The sequence below is a fragment of the Hyperolius riggenbachi genome, chromosome 3 (assembly GCF_040937935.1).
Source record: "Hyperolius riggenbachi isolate aHypRig1 chromosome 3, aHypRig1.pri, whole genome shotgun sequence".
NCBI lineage: Eukaryota > Metazoa > Chordata > Amphibia > Anura > Hyperoliidae > Hyperolius > Hyperolius riggenbachi.
Window position 1 is genome coordinate 42,356,030 of NC_090648.1, and position 26,652 is coordinate 42,382,681.

The window sequence follows — 26,652 nt, forward strand, 5'->3', positions numbered from 1 at the left end:
GAACTATGCAGATTACTTCTACTTTTAGGGAGACTCAAGCCAGTATGAACATGAGGCGAGGGCACATCTTCTTACTGTCCTACCAATCCCATTATACCTTATGCCTCACACTGGCACCTGCCAGTCACAGACAGGAGGTTTACAACTTGAAAATCAGGTATGACTGAAGCACTTTTTGGCACTTGTCCTTCTACAGACAAACTATTTTCTTCGTGCAGCCAGACAAGCACTGTTTATTTTCTCCGCTAAGGCTGCAGAGGTGAATTTTCTATTTGTGGGTTGCAGGTCTGAACCCCAAATGGCCCATACTTTGTGAGAAAGAATGATGCTGCAGACAAGCATTGTGTAAATGTACACAATCTGTGTCCCAATAGCCATCGGGCAAAGGGCATACACACTTATCTATGCACAACCACATGGACGTCAAGGACAGGCGAGTTGGATGGTGGGTATGATACTAGTTTGTAAAAGTGCACCATCGACGAGGATAGGATTTGAACCCATGCGTGCAGAGCACAATGGATTAGCAGTCCATCGCCTTAACCACTCGGCCACCTCGTCTCAATAAAACATGACATCTAACGCTATCATTTTTTCAGCTCTGGTCAAAGCCCTGTGCGCAAAACACGGCTCATCTTTTCAGGATAGCAAAGTGCACTTTTTGGACAGAAAAGAAGGCGCACCTTTTGTTCACACAAGAAAAATCATTTGCAAGAGGCCTGACAGAGGACACCTTAATCATCCCACTGGAGCACACCTACCTAAACAAGGGCCTTCTACACCATGCCATCAACACGCCATGCTGTATTTTTCATCTTTGCTTACATCTTTTGGAATCGTTGCAAACTTTCAGCCAAGCATTTCCACAATTAACATCTTCCTTTTAGGGTCACTTAGCTAGACTGTGGGCTGAACTATGCAGATTACTTCTACTTTTAGGGAGACTCAAGCCAGTATGAACATGAGGCGAGGGCACATCTTCTTACTGTCCTACCAATCCCATTATACCTTATGCCTCACACAGGCACCTGCCATTCACAGACAGGAGGTTTACAACTTTGAAGTCAGGTATGACTGAAGCACTTTTTGGCACTTGTCCTTCTACAGACAAACTATTTTCTTCGTGCAGTCAGACAAGCACTGTTTATTTTCTCCGCTAAGGCTGCAGAGGTGAATTTTCTATTTGTGGGTTGCAGGTCTGAACCCCAAATGGCCCATACTTTGTGAGAAAGAATGATGCTGTAGACAAGCATTGTGTAAATGTACACAATCTGTGTCCCAATAGTCATCGGGCAAAGGGCATACACACTTATCCATGCACAACCACATGGACGTCAAGGACAGGCGAGTTGGATGGTGGGTATGATACTAGTTTGTAAAAGTGCACCATCGACGAGGATGGGATTTGAACCCATGCGTGCAGAGCACAATGGATTAGCAGTCCATCGCCTTAACCACTCGGCCACCTCGTCTCAATAAAACATGACATCTAACGCTATCATTTTTTCAGCTATGGTCAAAGCCCTGTGCGCAAAACACGGCTCATCTTTTCAGGATAGCAAAGTGCACTTTTTGGACAGAAAAGAAGAAGGCGCACCTTTTGTTCACACAAGAAAAATCATTTGCAAGAGGCCTGACAGAGGACACCTTAATCATCCCACTGGAGCACACCTACCTAAACAAGGGCCTTCTACACCATGCCATCAACACGCCAAACTGTATTTTTCATCTTTGCTTACATCTTTTGGAATCGTTGCAAACTTTCAGCCAAGCATTTCCACAATTAACATCTGCCTTTTAGGGTCACTTAGCTAGACTGTGGGCTGAACTATGCAGATTACTTCTACTTTTAGGGAGACTCAAGCCAGTATGAACATGAGGCGAGGGCACATCTTCTTACTGTCCTACCAATCCCATTATACCTTATGCCTCACACTGGCACCTGCCAGTCACAGACAGGAGGTTTACAACTTGAAAATCAGGTATGACTGAAGCACTTTTTGGCACTTGTCCTTCTACAGACAAACTATTTTCTTCGTGCAGCCAGACAAGCACTGTTTATTTTCTCCGCTAAGGCTGCAGAGGTGAATTTTCTATTTGTGGGTTGCAGGTCTGAACCCCAAATGGCCCATACTTTGTGAGAAAGAATGATGCTGCAGACAAGCATTGTGTAAATGTACACAATCTGTGTCCCAATAGCCATCGGGCAAAGGGCATACACACTTATCTATGCACAACCACATGGACGTCAAGGACAGGCGAGTTGGATGGTGGGTATGATACTAGTTTGTAAAAGTGCACCATCGACGAGGATAGGATTTGAACCCATGCGTGCAGAGCACAATGGATTAGCAGTCCATCGCCTTAACCACTCGGCCACCTCGTCTCAATAAAACATGACATCTAACGCTATCATTTTTTCAGCTCTGGTCAAAGCCCTGTGCGCAAAACACGGCTCATCTTTTCAGGATAGCAAAGTGCACTTTTTGGACAGAAAAGAAGGCGCACCTTTTGTTCACACAAGAAAAATCATTTGCAAGAGGCCTGACAGAGGACACCTTAATCATCCCACTGGAGCACACCTACCTAAACAAGGGCCTTCTACACCATGCCATCAACACGCCATGCTGTATTTTTCATCTTTGCTTACATCTTTTGGAATCGTTGCAAACTTTCAGCCAAGCATTTCCACAATTAACATCTTCCTTTTAGGGTCACTTAGCTAGACTGTGGGCTGAACTATGCAGATTACTTCTACTTTTAGGGAGACTCAAGCCAGTATGAACATGAGGCGAGGGCACATCTTCTTACTGTCCTACCAATCCCATTATACCTTATGCCTCACACAGGCACCTGCCATTCACAGACAGGAGGTTTACAACTTTGAAGTCAGGTATGACTGAAGCACTTTTTGGCACTTGTCCTTCTACAGACAAACTATTTTCTTCGTGCAGTCAGACAAGCACTGTTTATTTTCTCCGCTAAGGCTGCAGAGGTGAATTTTCTATTTGTGGGTTGCAGGTCTGAACCCCAAATGGCCCATACTTTGTGAGAAAGAATGATGCTGTAGACAAGCATTGTGTAAATGTACACAATCTGTGTCCCAATAGTCATCGGGCAAAGGGCATACACACTTATCCATGCACAACCACATGGACGTCAAGGACAGGCGAGTTGGATGGTGGGTATGATACTAGTTTGTAAAAGTGCACCATCGACGAGGATGGGATTTGAACCCATGCGTGCAGAGCACAATGGATTAGCAGTTCATCGCCTTAACCACTCGGCCACCTTATCTCAATAAAACATGACATCTAACGCTATCATTTTTTCAGCTATGGTCAAAGCCCTGTGCGCATGTGCGGAAAACACGGCTCATCTTTTCAGGATAGCAAAGTGCACTTTTTGGACAGAAAAGAAGAACGCGCACCTTTTGCTCACACAAGAAAAATCATTTTCAAGAGGCCTGACAGAGGACACCTTAATCATCCCACTGGAGCACACCTACCTAAACAAGGGCCTTCTACACCATGCCATCAACACGCCATGCTGTATTTTTCATCTTTGCTTACATCTTTTGGAATCATTGCAAACTTTCAGCCAAGCATTTCCACAATTAACATCTGCCTTTTAGGGTCACTTAGCTAGACTGTGGGCTGAACTATGCAGATTACTTCTACTTTTAGGGAGACTCAAGCCAGTATGAACATGAGGCGAGGGCACATCTTCTTACTGTCCTACCAATCCCATTATACCTTATGCCTCACACTGGCACCTGCCAGTCACAGACAGGAGGTTTACAACTTGAAAATCAGGTATGACTGAAGCACTTTTTGGCACTTGTCCTTCTACAGACAAACTATTTTCTTCGTGCAGCCAGACAAGCACTGTTTATTTTCTCCGCTAAGGCTGCAGAGGTGAATTTTCTATTTGTGGGTTGCAGGTCTGAACCCCAAATGGCCCATACTTTGTGAGAAAGAATGATGCTGCAGACAAGCATTGTGTAAATGTACACAATCTGTGTCCCAATAGTCATCGGGCAAAGGGCATACACACTTATCCATGCACAACCACATGGACGTCAAGGACAGGCGAGTTGGATGGTGGGTATGATACTAGTTTGTAAAAGTGCACCATCGACGAGGATGGGATTTGAACCCATGCGTGCAGAGCACAATGGATTAGCAGTCCATCGCCTTAACCACTCGGCCACCTCGTCTCAATAAAACATGACATCTAACGCTATCATTTTTTCAGCTCTGGTCAAAGCCCTGTGCGCAAAACACGGCTCATCTTTTCAGGATAGCAAAGTGCACTTTTTGGACAGAAAAGAAGAAGGCGCACCTTTTGTTCACACAAGAAAAATCATTTGCAAGAGGCCTGACAGAGGACACCTTAATCATCCCACTGGAGCACACCTACCTAAACAAGGGCCTTCTACACCATGCCATCAACACGCCAAACTGTATTTTTCATCTTTGCTTACATCTTTTGGAATCGTTGCAAACTTTCAGCCAAGCATTTCCACAATTAACATCTGCCTTTTAGGGTCACTTAGCTAGACTGTGGGCTGAACTATGCAGATTACTTCTACTTTTAGGGAGACTCAAGCCAGTATGAACATGAGGCGAGGGCACATCTTCTTACTGTCCTACCAATCCCATTATACCTTATGCCTCACACTGGCACCTGCCAGTCACAGACAGGAGGTTTACAACTTGAAAATCAGGTATGACTGAAGCACTTTTTGGCACTTGTCCTTCTACAGACAAACTATTTTCTTCGTGCAGCCAGACAAGCACTGTTTATTTTCTCCGCTAAGGCTGCAGAGGTGAATTTTCTATTTGTGGGTTGCAGGTCTGAACCCCAAATGGCCCATACTTTGTGAGAAAGAATGATGCTGTAGACAAGCATTGTGTAAATGTACACAATCTGTGTCCCAATAGCCATCGGGCAAAGGGCATACACACTTATCTATGCACAACCACATGGACGTCAAGGACAGGCGAGTTGGATGGTGGGTATGATACTAGTTTGTAAAAGTGCACCATCGACGAGGATAGGATTTGAACCCATGCGTGCAGAGCACAATGGATTAGCAGTCCATCGCCTTAACCACTCGGCCACCTCGTCTCAATAAAACATGACATCTAACGCTATCATTTTTTCAGCTCTGGTCAAAGCCCTGTGCGCAAAACACGGCTCATCTTTTCAGGATAGCAAAGTGCACTTTTTGGACAGAAAAGAAGGCGCACCTTTTGTTCACACAAGAAAAATCATTTGCAAGAGGCCTGACAGAGGACACCTTAATCATCCCACTGGAGCACACCTACCTAAACAAGGGCCTTCTACACCATGCCATCAACACGCCATGCTGTATTTTTCATCTTTGCTTACATCTTTTGGAATCGTTGCAAACTTTCAGCCAAGCATTTCCACAATTAACATCTTCCTTTTAGGGTCACTTAGCTAGACTGTGGGCTGAACTATGCAGATTACTTCTACTTTTAGGGAGACTCAAGCCAGTATGAACATGAGGCGAGGGCACATCTTCTTACTGTCCTACCAATCCCATTATACCTTATGCCTCACACAGGCACCTGCCATTCACAGACAGGAGGTTTACAACTTTGAAGTCAGGTATGACTGAAGCACTTTTTGGCACTTGTCCTTCTACAGACAAACTATTTTCTTCGTGCAGTCAGACAAGCACTGTTTATTTTCTCCGCTAACGCTGCAGAGGTGAATTTTCTATTTGTGGGTTGCAGGTCTGAACCCCAAATGGCCCATACTTTGTGAGAAAGAATGATGCTGTAGACAAGCATTGTGTAAATGTACACAATCTGTGTCCCAATAGTCATCGGGCAAAGGGCATACACACTTATCCATGCACAACCACATGGACGTCAAGGACAGGCGAGTTGGATGGTGGGTATGATACTAGTTTGTAAAAGTGCACCATCGACAAGGATGGGATTTGAACCCATGCGTGCAGAGCACAATGGATTAGCAGTCCATCGCCTTAACCACTCGGCCACCTCGTCTCAATAAAACATGACATCTAACGCTATCATTTTTTCAGCTATGGTCAAAGCCCTGTGCGCAAAACACGGCTCATCTTTTCAGGATAGCAAAGTGCACTTTTTGGACAGAAAAGAAGAAGGCGCACCTTTTGTTCACACAAGAAAAATCATTTGCAAGAGGCCTGACAGAGGACACCTTAATCATCCCACTGGAGCACACCTACCTAAACAAGGGCCTTCTACACCATGCCATCAACACGCCAAACTGTATTTTTCATCTTTGCTTACATCTTTTGGAATCGTTGCAAACTTTCAGCCAAGCATTTCCACAATTAACATCTGCCTTTTAGGGTCACTTAGCTAGACTGTGGGCTGAACTATGCAGATTACTTCTACTTTTAGGGAGACTCAAGCCAGTATGAACATGAGGCGAGGGCACATCTTCTTACTGTCCTACCAATCCCATTATACCTTATGCCTCACACTGGCACCTGCCAGTCACAGACAGGAGGTTTACAACTTGAAAATCAGGTATGACTGAAGCACTTTTTGGCACTTGTCCTTCTACAGACAAACTATTTTCTTCGTGCAGCCAGACAAGCACTGTTTATTTTCTCCGCTAAGGCTGCAGAGGTGAATTTTCTATTTGTGGGTTGCAGGTCTGAACCCCAAATGGCCCATACTTTGTGAGAAAGAATGATGCTGCAGACAAGCATTGTGTAAATGTACACAATCTGTGTCCCAATAGCCATCGGGCAAAGGGCATACACACTTATCTATGCACAACCACATGGACGTCAAGGACAGGCGAGTTGGATGGTGGGTATGATACTAGTTTGTAAAAGTGCACCATCGACGAGGATAGGATTTGAACCCATGCATGCAGAGCACAATGGATTAGCAGTCCATCGCCTTAACCACTCGGCCACCTCGTCTCAATAAAACATGACATCTAACGCTATCATTTTTTCAGCTCTGGTCAAAGCCCTGTGCGCAAAACACGGCTCATCTTTTCAGGATAGCAAAGTGCACTTTTTGGACAGAAAAGAAGGCGCACCTTTTGTTCACACAAGAAAAATCATTTGCAAGAGGCCTGACAGAGGACACCTTAATCATCCCACTGGAGCACACCTACCTAAACAAGGGCCTTCTACACCATGCCATCAACAAGCCATGCTGTATTTTTCATCTTTGCTTACATCTTTTGGAATCGTTGCAAACTTTCAGCCAGGCATTTCCACAATTAACATCTTCCTTTTAGGGTCACTTAGCTAGACTGTGGGCTGAACTATGCAGATTACTTCTACTTTTAGGGAGACTCAAGCCAGTATGAACATGAGGCGAGGGCACATCTTCTTACTGTCCTACCAATCCCATTATACCTTATGCCTCACACAGGCACCTGCCATTCACAGACAGGAGGTTTACAACTTTGAAGTCAGGTATGACTGAAGCACTTTTTGGCACTTGTCCTTCTACAGACAAACTATTTTCTTCGTGCAGTCAGACAAGCACTGTTTATTTTCTCCGCTAAGGCTGCAGAGGTGAATTTTCTATTTGTGGGTTGCAGGTCTGAACCCCAAATGGCCCATACTTTGTGAGAAAGAATGATGCTGTAGACAAGCATTGTGTAAATGTACACAATCTGTGTCCCAATAGTCATCGGGCAAAGGGCATACACACTTATCCATGCACAACCACATGGACGTCAAGGACAGGCGAGTTGGATGGTGGGTATGATACTAGTTTGTAAAAGTGCACCATCGACGAGGATGGGATTTGAACCCATGCGTGCAGAGCACAATGGATTAGCAGTCCATCGCCTTAACCACTCGGCCACCTTATCTCAATAAAACATGACATCTAACGCTATCATTTTTTCAGCTATGGTCAAAGCCCTGTGCGCATGTGCGGAAAACACGGCTCATCTTTTCAGGATAGCAAAGTGCACTTTTTGGACAGAAAAGAAGAACGCGCACCTTTTGCTCACACAAGAAAAATCATTTTCAAGAGGCCTGACAGAGGACACCTTAATCATCCCACTGGAGCACACCTACCTAAACAAGGGCCTTCTACACCATGCCATCAACACGCCATGCTGTATTTTTCATCTTTGCTTACATCTTTTGGAATCATTGCAAACTTTCAGCCAAGCATTTCCACAATTAACATCTGCCTTTTAGGGTCACTTAGCTAGACTGTGGGCTGAACTATGCAGATTACTTCTACTTTTAGGGAGACTCAAGCCAGTATGAACATGAGGCGAGGGCACATCTTCTTACTGTCCTACCAATCCCATTATACCTTATGCCTCACACTGGCACCTGCCAGTCACAGACAGGAGGTTTACAACTTGAAAATCAGGTATGACTGAAGCACTTTTTGGCACTTGTCCTTCTACAGACAAACTATTTTCTTCGTGCAGCCAGACAAGCACTGTTTATTTTCTCCGCTAAGGCTGCAGAGGTGAATTTTCTATTTGTGGGTTGCAGGTCTGAACCCCAAATGGCCCATACTTTGTGAGAAAGAATGATGCTGCAGACAAGCATTGTGTAAATGTACACAATCTGTGTCCCAATAGTCATCGGGCAAAGGGCATACACACTTATCCATGCACAACCACATGGACGTCAAGGACAGGCGAGTTGGATGGTGGGTATGATACTAGTTTGTAAAAGTGCACCATTGACGAGGATGGGATTTGAACCCATGCGTGCAGAGCACAATGGATTAGCAGTCCATCGCCTTAACCACTCGGCCACCTCGTCTCAATAAAACATGACATCTAACGCTATCATTTTTTCAGCTCTGGTCAAAGCCCTGTGCGCAAAACACGGCTCATCTTTTCAGGATAGCAAAGTGCACTTTTTGGACAGAAAAGAAGAAGGCACACCTTTTGTTCACACAAGAAAAATCATTTGCAAGAGGCCTGACAGAGGACACCTTAATCATCCCACTGGAGCACACCTACCTAAACAAGGGCCTTCTACACCATGCCATCAAAACGCCATGCTGTATTTTTCATCTTTGCTTACATCTTTTGGAATCATTGCAAACTTTCAGCCAAGCATTTCCACAATTAACATCTGCCTTTTAGGGTCACTTAGCTAGACTGTGGGCTGAACTATGCAGATTACTTCTACTTTTAGGGAGACTCAAGCCAGTATGAACATGAGGCGAGGGCACATCTTCTTACTGTCCTACCAATCCCATTATACCTTATGCCTCACACTGGCACCTGCCAGTCACAGACAGGAGGTTTACAACTTGAAAATCAGGTATGACTGAAGCACTTTTTGGCACTTGTCCTTCTACAGACAAACTATTCTCTTCGTGCAGCCAGACAAGCACTGTTTATTTTCTCCGCTAAGGCTGCATAGGTGAATTTTCTATTTGTGGGTTGCAGGTATGAACCCCAAATGGCCCATACTTTGTGAGAAAGAATAATGCTGCAGACAAGCATTGTGTAAATGTACACAATCTGTGTCCCAATAATCATCGGGCAAAGGGCATACACACTTATCCATGCACAACCACATGGACGTCAAGGACAGGCGAGTTGGATGGTGGGTATGATACTAGTTTGTAAAAGTGCACCATCGACGAGGATGGGATTTGAACCCATGCATGCAGAGCACAATGGATTGGCAGTCCATCGCCTTAACCACTCAGCCACCTCGTCTCAGTAAAAAATGACATCTAACGCTATCATTTTTTCAGCTCTGGTCAAAGCCCTGTGCGCAAAACACGGCTCATCTTTTCAGGATAGCAAAGTGCACTTTTTGGACAGAAAAGAAGAACGCGCACCTTTTGTTCACACAAGAAAAATCATTTGCAAGAGGCCTGACAGAGGACACCTTAATCATCCCACTGGAGCACACCTACCTAAACAAGGGCCTTCTACACCATGCCATCAACACACCATGCTGTATTTTTCATCTTTGCTTACATCTTTTGGAATCGTTGCAAACTTTCAGCCAAGCATTTCCACAATTAACATCTGCCTTTTAGGGTCACTTAGCTAGACTGTGGGCTAAACTATGCAGATTACTTCTACTTTTAGGGAGACTCAAGCCAGTATGAACATGAGGCGAGGGCACATCTTCTTACTGTCCTACCAATCCCATTATACCTTATGCCTCACACTGGCACCTGCCAGTCACAGACAGGAGGTTTACAACTTGAAAATCAGGTATGACTGAAGCACTTTTTGGCACTTGTCCTTCTACAGACAAACTATTTTCTTCGTGCAGCCAGACAAGCACTGTTTATTTTCTCCGCTAAGGCTGCAGAGGTGAATTTTCTATTTGTGGGTTGCAGGTCTGAACCCCAAATAGCCCATACTTTGTGAGAAAGAATGATGCTGTAGACAAGCATTGTGTAAATGTACACAATCTGTGTCCCAATAGTCATCGGGCAAAGGGCATACACACTTATCCATGCACAACCACATGGACGTCAAGGACAGGCGAGTTGGATGGTGGGTATGATACTAGTTTGTAAAAGTGCACCATCGATGAGGATGGGATTTGAACCCATGCGTGCAGAGCACAATGGATTAGCAATCCATCGCCTTAACCACTCGGCCACCTCGTCTCAATAAAACATTACATCTAACGCTATCATTTTTTCGGCTATGGTCAAAGCCCTGTGCGCATGTGCGGAAAACACGGCTCATCTTTTCAGGATAGCAAAGTGCACTTTTTGGACAGAAAAGAAGAACGCGCACCTTTTGCTCACACAAGAAAAATCATTTTCAAGAGGCCTGACAGAGGACACCTTAATCATCCCACTGGAGCACACCTACCTAAACAAGGGCCTTCTACACCATGCCATCAACACGCCATGCTGTATTTTTCATCTTTGCTTACATCTTTTGGAATCATTGCAAACTTTCAGCCAAGCATTTCCACAATTAACATCTGCCTTTTAGGGTCACTTAGCTAGACTGTGGGCTGAACTATGCAGATTACTTCTACTTTTAGGGAGACTCAAGCCAGTATGAACATGAGGCGAGGGCACATCTTCTTACTGTCCTACCAATCCCATTATACCTTATGCCTCACACTGGCACCTGCCAGTCACAGACAGGAGGTTTACAACTTGAAAGTCAGGTATGACTGAAGCACCTTTTGGCACTTGTCCTTCTACAGACAAACTATTTTCTTCGTGCAGTCAGACAAGCACTGTTTATTTTCTCCGCTAAGGCTGCAGAGGTGAATTTTCTATTTGTGGGTTGCAGGTCTGAACCCCAAATGGCCCATACTTTGTGAGAAAGAATGATGCTGTAGACAAGCATTGTGTAAATGTACACAATCTGTGTCCCAATAGTCATCGGGCAAAGGGCATACACACTTATCCATGCACAACCACATGGACGTCAAGGACAGGCGAGTTGGATGGTGGGTATGATACTAGTTTGTAAAAGTGCACCATCGACGAGGATGGGATTTGAACCCATGCGTGCAGAGCACAATGGATTAGCAGTCCATCGCCTTAACCACTCGGCCACCTCATCTAAATAAAACATGACATCTAACGCTATCATTTTTTCAGCTATGGTCAAAGCCCTGTGCGCATGTGCGGAAAACACGGCTCATCTTTTCAGGATAGCAAAGTGCACTTTTTGGACAGAAAAGAAGAAGGCGCACCTTTTGTTCACACAAGAAAAATCATTTGCAAGAGGCCTGACAGAGGACACCTTAATCATCCCACTGGAGCACACCTACCTAAACAAGGGCCTTCTACACCATGCCATCAACACGCCAAACTGTATTTTTCATCTTTGCTTACATCTTTTGGAATCGTTGCAAACTTTCAGCCAAGCATTTCCACAATTAACATCTGCCTTTTAGGGTCACTTAGCTAGACTGTGGGCTGAACTATGCAGATTACTTCTACTTTTAGGGAGACTCAAGCCAGTATGAACATGAGGCGAGGGCACATCTTCTTACTGTCCTACCAATCCCATTATACCTTATGCCTCACACTGGCACCTGCCAGTCACAGACAGGAGGTTTACAACTTGAAAATCAGGTATGACTGAAGCACTTTTTGGCACTTGTCCTTCTACAGACAAACTATTTTCTTCGTGCAGCCAGACAAGCACTGTTTATTTTCTCCGCTAAGGCTGCAGAGGTGAATTTTCTATTTGTGGGTTGCAGGTTTGAAAGCCAAATGGCCCATACTTTGTGAGAAAGAATGATGCTGCAGACAAGCATTGTGTAAATGTACACAATCTGTGTCCCAATAGTCATCGGGCAAAGGGCATACACACTTATCCATGCACAACCACATGGACGTCAAGGACAGGCGAGTTGGATGGTGGGTATGATACTAGTTTGTAAAAGTGCACCATCGACGAGGATGGGATTTGAACCCATGCGTGCAGAGCACAATGGATTAGCAGTCCATCGCCTTAACCACTCGGCCACCTCGTCTCAATAAAACATGACATCTAACGCTATCATTTTTTCAGCTATGGTCAAAGCCCTGTGCGCATGTGCGGAAAACACGGCTCATCTTTTCAGGATAGCAAAGTGCACTTTTTGGACAGAAAAGAAGAAGGCGCACCTTTTGCTCACACAAGAAAAATCATTTGCAAGAGGCCTGACAGAGGACACCTTAATCATCCCACTGGAGCACACCTACCTAAACAAGGGCCTTCTACACCATGCCATCAACACGTCATGCTGTATTTTTCATCTTTGCTTACATCTTTTGGAATCATTGCAAACTTTCAGCCAAGCATTTCCACAATTAACATCTGCCTTTTAGGGTCACTTAGCTAGACTGTGGGCTAAACTATGCAGATTACTTCTACTTTTAGGGAGACTCAAGCCAGTATGAACATGAGGCGAGGGCACATCTTCTTACTGTCCTACCAGTGGCGTAGCTACAGACCTCAGGGCCCCGATGCAGAATTTGGACATGGGCCCCCCCCCCCCATACTTACTCTGCCAGTGCCCTATGTATTCTTTCAAGTGATGTGGAAGCAGACAGCAATATAGCTGTCACCTGCAGGCCAATATAGCTGTCACTGCAGGCCAGTGTCCTCAGCAAACAGGCGTGTGCACCATGTGACGCCGGTAGCATTGGATCTGGGGGAGGGAGGGTAAGGAATATTGAGGGGGTAGTGAGAAGAGAGAGCGGGATTATTAGGGGTCTGGGAAAGGGAGGGTGGGGAATATTGAGGGGGGAATGAAGAGAAAAAGGGGGGTTATTAGGGGGGGTGAGTGAGGAGAGACAGGGGGGTTATTAGGAGTCTGGGAAAGGGAGGATGAGGAATATTGAGGGAGGAGTGAAGCGAGAGAGGGGAGCTATTATTAGGGGTCGAGGGACAGTGAAGAATATTGAGGGGGAAGTGAGGAGAGACAGGGGGGTTATTAGGGGTCGGGGGAGTAAGAAGGGAGAGCAGTTAGGAGTCTGGGAAAGGGAGGGTGAAGAATATTGAGGGGGGAGTGAGGGATGTTATTAGGAGTCTGGGGGAGAGAGGTTAAGGGGGGGCTAGTGAGAATTCTGGGGGGTGGATAGAAAGACAGGAAATTACTAGGGGTCTGGTGGAGGAAGGTTAGTGAGCCCTGTTGCGGGCTCTGGATACAGTAAAGGCTGATAAGCAGTGACAGGGAAATAAAGAGGGAGACAGCACTCACCTCTCATACCTCCCGCTCTGTTTGCCTGGGGGAAGGGAGCTCTTGGCTCATCTCCATCTTCTCCCATGCTCTGTCCTTGCTGTGCCAGCCAATGGGATTTGCAGGGGCAGGGCTCGGTGAAAGAATCAAGCAACTCACAGGAACGATCCTGTGAGAGGCGGAGCTACCCGCGATTTGGGGGCGGAGCTACCCGCGATTTGGGGGCGGAGCTAAGCGGCTGTCACGGAGGGCCTGGGGACAGAGGAGAATGCAGAAAGCAGGGGCCGGTACGGGCCCTAGGAGATCGCGGGCCCCGTCGCCAGTGCGACTGCTGCGACCCCTGCTCCTACGCCAGTGTGTCCTACCAATCCCATTATACCTTATGCCTCACACTGGCACCTGCCAGTCACAGACAGGAGGTTTACAACTTGAAAATCAGGTATGACTGAAGCACTTTTTGGCACTTGTCCTTCTACAGACAAACTATTCTCTTCGTGCAGCCAGACAAGCACCGTTTATTTTCTCCGCTAAGGCTGCAGAGGTGAATTTTCTATTTGTGGGTTGCAGGTCTGAACCCCAAATGGCCCATACTTTGTGAGAAAGAATGATGCTGCAGACAAGCATTGTGTAAATGTACACAATCTGTGTCCCAATAGTCATCGGGCAAAGGGCATACACACTTATCCATGCACAACCACATGGACGTCAAGGACAGGCGAGTTGGATGGTGGGTATGATACTAGTTTGTAAAAGTGCACCATCGACGAGGATGGGATTTGAACCCATGCATGCAGAGCACAATGGATTAGCAGTCCATCGCCTTAACCACTCGGCCACCTCATCTCCATAAAATATGACCTCTAACGCTATCATTTTTTCAGCTATGGTCAAAGCCCTGTGCGCATGTGCGGAAAACACGGCTCATCTTTTCAGGATAGCAAAGTGCACTTTTTGGACAGAAAAGAAGAACGCGCACCTTTTGCTCACACAAGAAAAATCATTTGCAAGAGGCCTGACAGAGGACACCTTAATCATCCCACTGGAGCACACCTACCTAAACAAGGGCCTTCTACACCATGCCATCAACACGCCATGCTCTATTTTTCATCTTTGCTTACATCTTTTGGAATCATTGCAAACTTTCAGCCAAGCATTTCCACAATTAACATCTGCCTTTTAGGGTCACTTAGCTAGACTGTGGGCTGAACTATGCATGATAAAGGTAAACCTATCTACCCCTCAAACCATTTCTTTAAAGACCCCCACTTACATGACCTAATAAATGAAACACGGACTACCATGGCATTGGATTAATTTAGGCCAAAGCAGCCCATCTTTATTTAACCAAATTAACAATAACCCAAAATTGCAAAAACAACACAACCATCATACCCGTAAAATTCCTAACAGAGAGCTGGGGACAGGGGCCCGGAGGTACCCACTGGAACAAATTTTGTTTTCACACTTGAGTGACATGCAGCCTTGTAACCGGCCCACAGCCGCGCATCTCGGCTCGAGGACAGCTGCATGCCCCATAAAATTACTCTCCTCCTGTCGAGGATCTCATCAAACCGGATTTGCCCCGCGACAAATCCAATAACCTACCTCCGGAGCCCCCTTATCCCCCTCCACCACGAAAGGGCATGAAACCTTATGCCCTTGAGGCCCCCAACCTCAAAGCTCTCTGAATCCCGTCCTCTAACCCCAAGGCCCAGAGATCCATCCCAATATCTGTGAGGTGTACCCCATCCCTCCTGAGAAACAGCCCAATGTCCTCCTCGAGCTCCACGTGCCTAATGGCCAACCCCCCATTTCTCACAAAATATCTTGCCACCTCCTTGTTAAGCTTTATCCTGGCTTTGTTCACCTTGCGCACGGAGATGGCCAGCCTCCAATATTCACGGGCAACTACGTCCGACCATACTATGACCGTAGCTGGAAAAAGAGCACGTATTCTGAGGAAATCAAATTTGATTTCCTTGATGATTATCCTGGTGGATTTTGAGGCAAGATCATTGCCCCCTAAATGAAGCACCAAAACATCTGGGGCCCTGTCCAATCTGGCCATACTATGCAATTCTGGCAAAAGACTAGGCCACACCATACCTGGAAAGCCCCTCCAATGAATACGTACCTGGGCTCTCGGAAAGCCCAGCTGTCGGCCCTCCGGCCGAACATCCGCTCTCCTTGCGCCCCTACTAACATAGGAGTGCCCCACAATCCACACGATGGCTGGAGCATCTGCAACAAGAAAAAACAAACTAACAACAACTGATACACTCCAAACACCCCTAACCTATACCAAATGGGGCCTAACGTACGACCTGTAACGCATGGAGTCCCACCGACCAATCCTCTTGATGACTTCCTCACCTAAACCCCAACGTGCCGCCTCGGTAGCCGCCCCAATTCTGAACGAGTGGGAGGCAAACTCCTGCTGAGGGAGCCCTAAGGATCCCAAACATTTTCGGAACACCGACACGAATTGGAAACGGGACAAAGGAATCCCATCCTGATGAGATAAAAACACCGGTGCCTGGCCGGGGCGAATCGCCTGGAAATCCATGACCTTGCCATACGGGCACATAGGTCCTCCAATAGGGAATAGTGTAATATCCCGCCCCTTGCCTGACTGGTCCGTTTTAGATCGCTGCAGATGGATCACTACTGAATCGCTGCGCACTGTTACGTGCTGCGCGAGAATGCCTCCCACTCCCAGCTTGCTGCGGCTCACCAACTCACCTATTCTAAATGCCCCGAAAAAGGCCAAAACAAACGCCGTAGAGAATAGGACATTCTCGTAGGGTGACACACACAGGTCCGGCAGCACCCTCAACAAACGTTCAAGCAACTGATACGTAACCGGGCGCCTAGAATCCCTTGTTACCGCCCCTTTTTTATAACCCCTCAACGCCTGCCGGACCCTAAAATCTTTGGTCGCGTCTGGCAGACCCCTGGCCTTAAACCAAAAGGCCATCGCCGCCATTTTCTTTGCTACCGCAGACACTGACACCCCATCCACAAAGTTCCTACCCAAAAAATACAGTAATAAGCACAGTCTGTCGTCGTCTGACTCACAACCCCCAGCTTGACTCATCAAAGCATCCCACGCGTTCCAGACCGCCGTGTATGCTGCCGCTGATGGCTCGGACAACGATCTCCCGATCATTCCAGACACGGCCCGAAGGGAATCTTCCACACCGCGGATGGGCAAGGAACCCCACGTTCTTCCGCCGCGGGAGCCGCCGCCCGGAACCTGTCCCACTGAAAGCGAGAAAGCGCATCAGCAATCACATTGTCAACCCCAGGCACATGAACTGCAAACACGTATGTGTTAAGGCGCAAACACTCTAACACCAACTGCCGTAGCAGACATATGACCGGAGGGGATGACGCCGAGCAATTATTGATCGCTGAAACCACCCCCATGTTATCGCAATGGATCCTAACTCGCTTGTTCGCCAGCTGCCCTCCCCATATTCGCAACGCCACCACTATGGGGAATAATTCAAGTAACACCAAGTTAGTAGTGAAACCAGCCTCAATCCATGACGCATCCCAGGGGGCCGCACACCATTGCCCCCCCAGGAAAACCCCAAAGCCTTGGGACCCCGACGCGTCGGTAAATAACTCCAAATCGGCATTACTTACCGTATCCTGCATCCAAACCGCCCTGCAGTTGAACTCCTCAAGGAATGTCAGCCAAACCCGGAGATCCGCCCGAAGATCCGCCGTCATCCGAATCCTGTGATGTGGGACCACGACCCCTGCCGTCGCCAATGACAGGCGCCTGCAAAATATACGCCCCATGGGCATGATTCTGCATGCGAAGTTCAGTTTTCCCACCAATGACTGGACCTCCCTCAAAGTCATTTTTTTACTCTGAACTGCCAACGCAATGGCCCCTTTCAAATCATCCACCTTATCTTGCGGTAACCTACATTCCATAGATACCGTATCGATGGTGATGCCCAGGAATTTCAGTACCGTAGCAGGCCCCTCCGTTTTTTCTTCTGCCAGCGGGACCCCCAAACGGTTGCAAACATGCTTCATGGTTGCCAAGGCATATGCGCAGTCCGGCGAATCCGCCGGACCCATAAACAGAAAATCATCCAGATAATGGATGACTGACTGCACGCCCGACACGTCCTTTACCGCCCATTCCAAAAACCCGCTAAACTTCTCAAAAAACGCACACGACACCGAACAACCCATGGGCAAGCATCTATCCACGAAATACTTACCTTTCCAAAAACACCCGAGCAACCGGAAGCTGGATGGGTGAACTGGCAACAGACGAAAAGCCGACTCAATGTCGGTTTTCGCCAAACACGCACCCTGCCCTAACCGTCTTACCCAACTAACTGCTGTGTCAAAAGAGGTATAGACAACCGACGCATCATCACTTGACAGGCCATCATTCACGGAAGCGCCCCGTGGGAAAGACAGATGGTGAATCAAGCGAAATGACCCGGGCTCTTTCTTTGGCACCACCCCGAGGGGGGACACCACCAGACCAACTAAGGGACAGGTCTGAAAGGGGCCCGCTAACCGCCCCGCCTCCACCTCCTTAGCTATCTTCTTGTCCACAACTTCCGGACGCTCGTTTGCGGATTTTAAATTCTTAAACGGAGGGCTGCACTGCAACGAGCAGCTGCTTGGAATAACAAAACCCTCTTCAAAACCCAAACGTAAAAATTCAGCTATTTCTTGATTAGGAAACCTGCTTAGAAACCCCACCATCTCTGCCACCCTCACTGGCGTCATCCCTTTTATGCCCAGCATCTGCATGCTTGCCTCTCTTGAGTTTGTAACATCTTGCGGCCGTGTGCGAGCCCCCGCAATTGGAGCACTCGTGCTTGAACCGGCATGATTGGCCAAAACGACAGGAACCGTCGTTATACTGCCAACACACGCCCTTTCCTTTGGTGGCCAGCTGACCACCTGCAGATGATCCGCTGGCCGTTGCCTGAAAGGATTGAGGACCTCTGGCTGGAATCATGAGACGCATCCAAAGAGTTATATCTTTGTGGTCCCAGCGCACCGCAGGGCGAACTGCTTTCTCTTGCCTAAACTGCTCATCATAACGCAACCATGCGTTACCCCCATAGGACCGATGAGCCTCCCCTATGGAATCCATGTAACCGAAGAGCGCCGAGCAATGCTCAGGCTGCCTTTCCCCGATCACGCTCGCCAGAATTGAGAACGCCTGGAACCAATTCTGGAAAGTGCGCGGAATCAATCTGTACCGCCGTTCCTCCTCCCTCTTCTTCTCGTCCGGCTTACCTTTATCCAGGTTAAACTTCTCAAGGGGAAGTAATGAAAATATCTCCACATACTCCCCTCTCCATATCCTTTCTTTAACTTCCTGCTTTAGGTGGAAACCCAGGAGACCGTTAAAACACACATATAGCTCTGCAAAAGCCGCGTCTGCTAAACGCACCTGTCCCGCCCCGTCTGAACGTGCCACCTCGCTAGAGGACCCCTCCTGCCGCACCACAGTCTCCGCTTGTACCCCCACTAAACCCATAGCCGCCGGCGGCGCCACCTGAACCACCCCTTGCGCTAGCGGGACCCTGGCTTGAGACGCAACATCTACTTGAGATGCCGGCGGGCTCAGGACACTTGCCGACCCAGCCCCCACACCCCCCGACCCGGGTGCCCAAGCAGACCCCGGTGCCACTACTGCTCCCCCCACAACACTTGAGACTCCTGTACCTCCATCTGGTACCACCTGCCCCTGCCCTGGCTGCAGAGACCCCGCCACCCCAGTGCCTCCCGCTCCCGAAGGGGCTACCCCGCACATACCCAACAACAATGTGGCTAAAGCCTTAACAGCAGCTATATTGGCCTCACCTGGCTGCTCCGGACGCAAGTCCCTGCCAGCCGTCACTCCGGATCCACTGGCGACGACCTCCTCCTCGACCGCTGACTCAGCTTCGGAAGCGGAGCTGCCCCTGGCCGCCTGGCCACTGGGCCGCTGCTCCGGCTGTTGCCTCCTCACTCCTTGCTGGGACCTGGTTTTCTTCTTGGGCACAGCTGCCCGGCCTCCAGACTTGCTCTTCCTGGTGGAGCCGCTACTCCCACTGTGACCCGACCGGGCCGCCGCGCCACACGCGGCGCCCGCAGGGTGGTTGTCCTTCCGCTGGGCCCTTTTTGTCTGCCGCGCTGTGCGGGGGCTGATGGCCTCCTGTCTTCTGGCCGCTGCGTCACTGCTGGCTGCCCCGCCCGACGGCCCTTCTCCTGGTGAATCCTGACGGCGTTCAGGGTTCCTCTCGGCAACCACCCACGTCCCATCTGACGCCTTCTTAGCAGGGGGAGGCGGAGGGTCTCGGTTGGGGCTCCCCGCTCGGCGCTGGGCTCTACCTGGAGGCTCAGGGCTGAGCCGGTCCGGTGGGCGGGACGTCCTTCTCTCCTCCACGTGCGGGGTCGGAGCGCTGGTCGCCGCAGCTGCACCTGGCTCCCCAGCCTCCCCCGTCATACTGGCTCCCATCGCCGACAGCTGCAGTTGGACCCAGGCCGGGCCGCGAGATGCAGCCTCCGACCTGATCCGTGCCACTAGCTCCTCTAAGGTGTCCGGGGTGCGGGCGCTCAGCTTCCAGCTTCTTTCCCTGAGCACTCACGGAAGCTGAATGACCCGCCCCCTTCTCCTTACCCAAGCACCCCTTCTTGCCGCGCGCCTAAACTCCGCCCCCCGCCCACCAGATTAACCCAATACTGCCGGGGCAACGGCTACCTTATCATGCCGTGCCCTACGCAGTCGCAAGCTCCGCTCCAGGCTCTCACTGATTACTTCTACTTTTAGGGAGACTCAAGCCAGTATGAACATGAGGCGAGGGCACATCTTCTTACTGTCCTACCAATCCCATTATACCTTATGCCTCACACTGGCACCTGCCAGTCACAGACAGGAGGTTTACAACTTGAAAATCAGGTATGACTGAAGCACTTTTTGGCACTTGTCCTTCTACAGACAAACTATTTTCTTCGTGCAGCCAGACAAGCACTGTTTATTTTCTCCGCTAAGGCTGCAGAGGTGAATTTTTTATTTGTGGGTTGCAGGTCTGAACCCCAAATGGCCCATACTTTGTGAGAAAGAATGATGCTGCAGACAAGCATTGTGTAAATGTACACAATCTGTGTCCCAATAGTCATCGGGCAAAGGGCATACACACTTATCCATGCACAACCACATGGACGTCAAGGACAGGCGAGTTGGATGGTGGGTATGATACTAGTTTGTAAAAGTGCACCATCGACGAGGATGGGATTTGAACCCATGCGTGCAGAGCACAATGGATTAGCAGTCCATCGCTTTAACCACTCGGCCACCTCGTCTCAATAAAACATGACATCTAACGCTATCATTTTTTCAGCTCTGGTCAAAGCCCTGTGCGCAAAACACGGCTCATCTTTTCAGGATAGCAAAGTGCACTTTTTGGACAGAAAAGAAGAAGGCGCACCTTTTGTTCACACAAGAAAAATCATTTGCAAGAGGCCTGACAGAGGACACCTTAATCATCCCACTGGAGCACACCTACCTAAACAAGGGCCTTCTACACCATGCCATCAACACGCCAAACTGTATTTTTCATCTTTGCTTACATCTTTTGGAATCGTTGCAAACTTTCAGCCAAGCATTTCCACAATTAACATCTGCCTTTTAGGGTCACTTAGCTAGACTGTGGGCTGAACTATGCAGATTACTTCTACTTTTAGGGAGACTCAAGCCAGTATGAACATGAGGCGAGGGCACATCTTCTTACTGTCCTACCAATCCCATTATACCTTATGCCTCACACTGGCACCTGCCAGTCACAGACAGGAGGTTTACAACTTGAAAATCAGGTATGACTGAAGCACTTTTTGGCACTTGTCCTTATACAGACAAACTATTCTCTTCGTGCAGCCAGACAAGCACTGTTTATTTTCTCCGCTAAGGCTGCAGAGGTGAATTTTCTATTTGTGGGTTGCAGGTCTGAACCCCAAATGGCCCATACTTTGTGAGAAAGAATGATGCTGTAGACAAGCATTGTGTAAATGTACACAATCTGTGTCCCAATAGTCATCGGGCAAAGGGCATACACACTTATCCATGCACAACCACATGGACGTCAAGGACAGGCGAGTTGGATGGTGGGTATGATACTAGTTTGTAAAAGTGCACCATCGACGAGGATGGGATTTGAACCCATGCATGCAGAGCACAATGGATTAGCAGTCCATCGCCTTAACCACTCGGCCACCTCGTCTCCATAAAACATGACATCTAACGCTATCATTTTTTCAGCTATGGTCAAAGCCCTGTGCGCATGTGCGGAAAACACGGCTCATCTTTTCAGGATAGCAAAGTGCACTTTTTGGACAGAAAAGAAGAAGGCGCACCTTTTGTTCACACAAGAAAAATCATTTGCAAGAGGCCTGACAGAGGACACCTTAATCATCCCACTGGAGCACACCTACCTAAACAAGGGCCTTCTACACCATGCCATCAACACGCCAAACTGTATTTTTCATCTTTGCTTACATCTTTTGGAATCGTTGCAAACTTTCAGCCAAGCATTTCCACAATTAACATCTGCCTTTTAGGGTCACTTAGCTAGACTGTGGGCTGAACTATGCAGATTACTTCTACTTTTAGGGAGACTCAAGCCAGTATGAACATGAGGCGAGGGCACATCTTCTTACTGTCCTACCAATCCCATTATACCTTATGCCTCACACTGGCACCTGCCAGTCACAGACAGGAGGTTTACAACTTGAAAATCAGGTATGACTGAAGCACTTTTTGGCACTTGTCCTTCTACAGACAAACTATTCTCTTCGTGCAGCCAGACAAGCACTGTTTATTTTCTCTGCTAAGGCTGCAGAGGTGAATTTTCTATTTGTGGGTTGCAGGTCTGAACCCCAAATGGCCCATACTTTGTGAGAAAGAATGATGCTGCAGACAAGCATTGTGTAAATGTACACAATCTGTGTCCCAATAGTCATCGGGCAAAGGGCATACACACTTATCCATGCACAACCACATGGACGTCAAGGACAGGCGAGTTGGATGGTGGGTATGATACTAGTTTGTAAAAGTGCACCATCGACGAGGATGGGATTTGAACCCATGCATGCAGAGCACAATGGATTAGCAGTCCATCGCCTTAACCACTCGGCCACCTCGTCTCAATAAAACATGACATCTAACGCTATCATTTTTTCAGCTATGGTCAAAGCCCTGTGCGCATGTGCGGAAAACACGGCTCATCTTTTCAGGATAGCAAAGTGCACTTTTTGGACAGAAAAGAAGAACGCGCACCATTTGTTCACACAAGAAAAATCATTTGCAAGAGGCCTGACAGAGGACACCTTAATCATCCCACTGGAGCACACCTACCTAAACAAGGGCCTTCTACACCATACCATCAACACACCATGCTGTATTTTTCATCTTTGCTTACATCTTTTGGAATCGTTGCAAACTTTCAGCCAAGCATTTCCACAATTAACATCTGCCTTTTAGGGTCACTTAGCTAGACTGTGGGCTGAACTATGCAGATTACTTCTACTTTTAGGGAGACTCAAGCCAGTATGAACATGAGGCGAGGGCACATCTTCTTACTGTCCTACCAATCCCATTATACCTTATGCCTCACACTGGCACCTGCCAGTCACAGACAGGAGGTTTACAACTTGAAAATCAGGTATGACTGAAGCACTTTTTGGCACTTGTCCTTCTACAGACAAACTATTTTCTTCGTGCAGTCAGACAAGCACTGTTTATTTTCTCCGCTAAGGCTGCAGAGGTGAATTTTCTATTTGTGGGTTGCAGGTCTGAACCCCAAATAGCCCATACTTTGTGAGAAAGAATGATGCTGTAGACAAGCATTGTGTAAATGTAAACAATCTGTGTCCCAATAGTCATCGGGCAAAGTGCATACACACTTATCCATGCACAACCACATGGACGTCAAGGACAGGCGAGTTGGATGGTGGGTATGATACTAGTTTGTAAAAGTGCACCATCGACGAGGATGGGATTAGAACCCATGCGTGCAAAGCACAATGGATTAGCAGTCCATCGCCTTAACCACTCAGCCACCTCGACTCGATAAAACATGACATCTAACGCTATCATTTTTTCAGCTCTGGTCAAAGCCCTGTGCGCAAAACACGGCTCATTTTTTCAGGATAGCAAAGTGCACTTTTTGGACAGAAAAGAAGAAGGCGCACCTTTTGTTCACACAAGAAAAATCATTTGCAAGAGGCTTGACAGAGGACACCTTAATCATCCCACTGGAGCACACCTACCTAAACAAGGGCCTTCTACACCATACCATCAACACACCATGCTGTATTTTTCATCTTTGCTTACATCTTTTGGAATCGTTGCAAACTTTCAGCCAAGCATTTCCACAATTAACATCTGCCTTTTAGGGTCACTTAGCTAGACTGTGGGCTGAACTATGCAGATTACTTCTACTTTTAGGGAGACTCAAGCCAGTATGAACATGAGGCGAGGGCACATCTTCTTACTGTCCTACCAATCCCATTATACCTTATGCCTCACACTGGCACCTGCCAGTCACAGACAGGAGGTTTACAACTTGAAAATCAGGTATGACTGAAGCACTTTTTGGCACTTGTCCTTCTACAGACAAACTATTTTCTTCGTGCAGTCAGACAAGCACTGTTTATTTTCTCCGCTAAGGCTGCAGAGGTGAATTTTCTATTTGTGGGTTGCAGGTCTGAACCCCAAATAGCCCATACTTTGTGAGAAAGAATGATGCTGTAGACAAGCATTGTGTAAATGTACACAATCTGTGTCCCAATAGTCAGCGGGCAAAGTGCATACACACTTATCCATGCACAACCACATGGACGTCAAGGACAGGCGAGTTGGATGGTGGGTATGATACTAGTTTGTAAAAGTGCACCATCGACGAGGATGGGATTTGAACCCATGCATGCAGAGCACAATGGATTAGCAGTCCATCGCCTTAACCACTCGGCCACCTCATCTCAATAATACATGACATCTAACGCTATCATTTTTTCAGCTCTGGTCAAAGCCCTGTGCGCAAAACACGGCTCATCTTTTCAGGATAGCAAAGTGCACTTTTTGGACAGAAAAGAAGAACGCGCACCTTTTGTTCACACAAGAAAAATCATTTGCAAGAGGCCTGACAGAGGACACCTTAATCATCCCACTGGAGCACACCTACCTAAACAAGGGCCTTCTACACCATGCCATCAACACGCCATGCTGTATTTTTCATCTTTGCTTACATCTTTTGGAATCGTTGCAAACTTTCAGCCAAGCATTTCCACAATTAACATCTGCCTTTTAGGGTCACTTAGCTAGACTGTGGGCTGAACTATGCAGATTACTTCTACTTTTAGGGAGACTCAAGCCAGTATGAACATGAGGCGAGGGCACATCTTCTTACTGTCCTACCAATCCCATTATACCTTATGCCTCACACTGGCACCTGCCAGTCACAGACAGGAGGTTTACAACTTGAAAATCAGGTATGACTGAAGCACTTTTTGGCACTTGTCCTTCTACAGACAAACTATTCTCTTCGTGCAGCCAGACAAGCACCGTTTATTTTCTCCGCTAAGGCTGCAGAGGTGAATTTTCTATTTGTGGGTTGCAGGTCTGAACCCCAAATGGCCCATACTTTGTAAAAAAGAATGATGCTGCAGACAAGCATTGTGTAAATGTAAACAATCTGTGTCCCAATAGTCATCGGGCAAAGGGCATACACACTTATCCATGCACAACCACATGGACTTCAAGGACAGGCGAGTTGGATGGTGGGTATGATACTAGTTTGTAAAAGTGCACCATCGACGAGGATGGGATTTGAACCCATGCGTGCAGAGCACAATGGATTAGCAGTCCATCGCCTTAACCACTCGGCCACCTCATCTCAATAAAACATGACATCTAACGCTATCATTTTTTCAGCTCTGGTCAAAGCCCTGTGCGCAAAACACGGCTCATCTTTTCAGGATAGCAAAGTGCACTTTTTGGACAGAAAAGAAGAAGGCGCACCTTTTGTTCAAACAAGAAAAATCATTTGCAAGAGGCCTGACAGAGGACACCTTAATCATCCCACTGGAGCACACCTACCTAAACAAGGGCCTTCTACACCATGCCATCAACATGCCAAACTGTATTTTTCATCTTTGCTTACATCTTTTGGAATCGTTGCAAACTTTCAGCCAAGCATTTCCACAATTAACATCTGCCTTTTAGGGTCACTTAGCTAGACTGTGGGCTGAACTATGCAGATTACTTCTACTTTTAGGGAGACTCAAGCCAGTATGAACATGAGGCGAGGGCACATCTTCTTACTGTCCTACCAATCCCATTATACCTTATGCCTCACACTGGCACCTGCCAGTCACAGACAGGAGGTTTACAACTTGAAAATCAGGTATGACTGAAGCACTTTTTGGCACTTGTCCTTCTACAGACAAACTATTTTCTTCGTGCAGCCAGACAAGCACTGTTTATTTTCTCCGCTAAGGCTGCAGAGGTGAATTTTCTATTTGTGGGTTGCAGGTCTGAACCCCAAATGGCCCATGCTTTGTGAGAAAGAATGATGCTGCAGACAAGCATTGTGTAAATGTACACAATCTGTGTCCCAATAGTCATCGGGCAAAGGGCATACACAATTATCCATGCACAACCACATGGACGTCAAGGACAGGCGAGTTGGATGGTGGGTATGATACTAGTTTGTAAAAGTGCACCATCGATGAGGATGGGATTTGAACCCATGCATGCAGAGCACAATGGATTAGCAGTCCATCGCCTTAACCACTCAGCCACCTCGTCTCCATAAAATATGACATCTAACGCTATCATTTTTTCAGCTATGGTCAAAGCCCTGTGCGCATGTGCGGAAAACACGGCTCATCTTTTCAGGATAGCAAAGTGCACTTTTTGGACAGAAAAGAAGAACGCGCACCTTTTGCTCACACAAGAAAAATCATTT

At 47.5% G+C, this 26,652-nt stretch overlaps 22 non-coding genes across 22 annotated transcripts; all 22 read right to left on the reverse strand.

The window, feature by feature from the left end:
* Nucleotides 1-479: 479 nt before the first annotated feature.
* TRNAS-GCU (transfer RNA serine (anticodon GCU)) lies at nucleotides 480-561 on the reverse strand. The gene has a single exon. It is a non-coding gene; the product is annotated as a tRNA-Ser (tRNA).
* Nucleotides 562-1,390: 829 nt separating this feature from the next.
* Nucleotides 1,391-1,472, reverse strand: TRNAS-GCU (transfer RNA serine (anticodon GCU)). Its single transcript has one exon. It is a non-coding gene; the product is annotated as a tRNA-Ser (tRNA).
* Nucleotides 1,473-2,304: 832 nt separating this feature from the next.
* TRNAS-GCU (transfer RNA serine (anticodon GCU)) lies at nucleotides 2,305-2,386 on the reverse strand. Its single transcript has one exon. It is a non-coding gene; the product is annotated as a tRNA-Ser (tRNA).
* An 829-nt stretch (nucleotides 2,387-3,215) lies between these two features.
* Nucleotides 3,216-3,297, reverse strand: TRNAS-GCU (transfer RNA serine (anticodon GCU)). Its single transcript has one exon. It is a non-coding gene; the product is annotated as a tRNA-Ser (tRNA).
* An 840-nt stretch (nucleotides 3,298-4,137) lies between these two features.
* TRNAS-GCU (transfer RNA serine (anticodon GCU)) lies at nucleotides 4,138-4,219 on the reverse strand. The gene has a single exon. It is a non-coding gene; the product is annotated as a tRNA-Ser (tRNA).
* Nucleotides 4,220-5,051: 832 nt separating this feature from the next.
* On the reverse strand, nucleotides 5,052-5,133 carry TRNAS-GCU (transfer RNA serine (anticodon GCU)). Its single transcript has one exon. It is a non-coding gene; the product is annotated as a tRNA-Ser (tRNA).
* Nucleotides 5,134-5,962: 829 nt separating this feature from the next.
* Nucleotides 5,963-6,044, reverse strand: TRNAS-GCU (transfer RNA serine (anticodon GCU)). Its single transcript has one exon. It is a non-coding gene; the product is annotated as a tRNA-Ser (tRNA).
* An 832-nt stretch (nucleotides 6,045-6,876) lies between these two features.
* On the reverse strand, nucleotides 6,877-6,958 carry TRNAS-GCU (transfer RNA serine (anticodon GCU)). The gene has a single exon. It is a non-coding gene; the product is annotated as a tRNA-Ser (tRNA).
* An 829-nt stretch (nucleotides 6,959-7,787) lies between these two features.
* On the reverse strand, nucleotides 7,788-7,869 carry TRNAS-GCU (transfer RNA serine (anticodon GCU)). The gene has a single exon. It is a non-coding gene; the product is annotated as a tRNA-Ser (tRNA).
* An 840-nt stretch (nucleotides 7,870-8,709) lies between these two features.
* On the reverse strand, nucleotides 8,710-8,791 carry TRNAS-GCU (transfer RNA serine (anticodon GCU)). The gene has a single exon. It is a non-coding gene; the product is annotated as a tRNA-Ser (tRNA).
* Nucleotides 8,792-9,623: 832 nt separating this feature from the next.
* TRNAG-GCC (transfer RNA glycine (anticodon GCC)) lies at nucleotides 9,624-9,705 on the reverse strand. Its single transcript has one exon. It is a non-coding gene; the product is annotated as a tRNA-Gly (tRNA).
* An 832-nt stretch (nucleotides 9,706-10,537) lies between these two features.
* TRNAS-GCU (transfer RNA serine (anticodon GCU)) lies at nucleotides 10,538-10,619 on the reverse strand. Its single transcript has one exon. It is a non-coding gene; the product is annotated as a tRNA-Ser (tRNA).
* Nucleotides 10,620-11,459: 840 nt separating this feature from the next.
* TRNAS-GCU (transfer RNA serine (anticodon GCU)) lies at nucleotides 11,460-11,541 on the reverse strand. Its single transcript has one exon. It is a non-coding gene; the product is annotated as a tRNA-Ser (tRNA).
* Nucleotides 11,542-12,381: 840 nt separating this feature from the next.
* On the reverse strand, nucleotides 12,382-12,463 carry TRNAS-GCU (transfer RNA serine (anticodon GCU)). The gene has a single exon. It is a non-coding gene; the product is annotated as a tRNA-Ser (tRNA).
* Nucleotides 12,464-14,415: 1,952 nt separating this feature from the next.
* TRNAS-GCU (transfer RNA serine (anticodon GCU)) lies at nucleotides 14,416-14,497 on the reverse strand. The gene has a single exon. It is a non-coding gene; the product is annotated as a tRNA-Ser (tRNA).
* A 6,413-nt stretch (nucleotides 14,498-20,910) lies between these two features.
* TRNAS-GCU (transfer RNA serine (anticodon GCU)) lies at nucleotides 20,911-20,992 on the reverse strand. The gene has a single exon. It is a non-coding gene; the product is annotated as a tRNA-Ser (tRNA).
* An 832-nt stretch (nucleotides 20,993-21,824) lies between these two features.
* On the reverse strand, nucleotides 21,825-21,906 carry TRNAS-GCU (transfer RNA serine (anticodon GCU)). Its single transcript has one exon. It is a non-coding gene; the product is annotated as a tRNA-Ser (tRNA).
* An 840-nt stretch (nucleotides 21,907-22,746) lies between these two features.
* On the reverse strand, nucleotides 22,747-22,828 carry TRNAS-GCU (transfer RNA serine (anticodon GCU)). The gene has a single exon. It is a non-coding gene; the product is annotated as a tRNA-Ser (tRNA).
* An 840-nt stretch (nucleotides 22,829-23,668) lies between these two features.
* TRNAS-GCU (transfer RNA serine (anticodon GCU)) lies at nucleotides 23,669-23,750 on the reverse strand. The gene has a single exon. It is a non-coding gene; the product is annotated as a tRNA-Ser (tRNA).
* Nucleotides 23,751-24,582: 832 nt separating this feature from the next.
* Nucleotides 24,583-24,664, reverse strand: TRNAS-GCU (transfer RNA serine (anticodon GCU)). The gene has a single exon. It is a non-coding gene; the product is annotated as a tRNA-Ser (tRNA).
* An 832-nt stretch (nucleotides 24,665-25,496) lies between these two features.
* TRNAS-GCU (transfer RNA serine (anticodon GCU)) lies at nucleotides 25,497-25,578 on the reverse strand. Its single transcript has one exon. It is a non-coding gene; the product is annotated as a tRNA-Ser (tRNA).
* Nucleotides 25,579-26,410: 832 nt separating this feature from the next.
* TRNAS-GCU (transfer RNA serine (anticodon GCU)) lies at nucleotides 26,411-26,492 on the reverse strand. Its single transcript has one exon. It is a non-coding gene; the product is annotated as a tRNA-Ser (tRNA).
* Nucleotides 26,493-26,652: the final 160 nt, after the last annotated feature.